Raw genomic sequence first — 693 nt, 5'->3', positions numbered from 1 at the left:
CATTACTTTATAGTCTTGCATGCCATATCTTTTAAGTACCTTTTCTATATAGCTCTTTTGTGATAATCCAAGAATACCCCGAGATCTGTCTCGGTGTATCTGGATTCCTAATACAAACGAAGCTTCACCAAGATCCTTCATTTCAAAAGTACTAGATAGAAATGTCTTGGTTTCTGACAAGGTACCCATATCATTAGTGACAAGCAGTATGTCATCCACATACAAGAGCAAGAAAATATACTTGCTCCCACTGAATTTGTGATACACATAATCTTCGACTAAATTCATCTCAAAACCAAAGGAGAGAATCACCTCATGAAATTTGTGGTACCACTGACGAGACGCTTGTTTTAGCCCATAGATGGATTTTGTCAATTTGCAAACCATATTCTTTCGGTCTCCCGTTACAAAGTGTTCTGGTTGCACCATATAAATCTTTTCATTAATGTTTCCATTTAGAAAAGCTGTTTTGACATCCATCTGATGAAGCTCCAAATCATAATGTGCTACAAGAGCCATGATTGTCCTAAGAGAGTCTTTCGATGAAACCGGAGAGAAAGTCTCTTTATAGTCAATCCCTTCCTTCTGAGTAAAACCCTTAGCTACAAGACGTGCCTTATACCTCTCCACATTACCATTAGAATCCCGCTTGGTCTTAAAAATCAATTTGCAACCAATGGGTTTCTTACCTTC

The sequence above is a fragment of the Lupinus angustifolius genome, chromosome LG18 (genome assembly GCF_001865875.1).
Source record: "Lupinus angustifolius cultivar Tanjil chromosome LG18, LupAngTanjil_v1.0, whole genome shotgun sequence".
In the NCBI taxonomy this organism is placed as follows: domain Eukaryota; kingdom Viridiplantae; phylum Streptophyta; class Magnoliopsida; order Fabales; family Fabaceae; genus Lupinus; species Lupinus angustifolius.
This window is presented reverse-complemented; position numbering follows the sequence as displayed.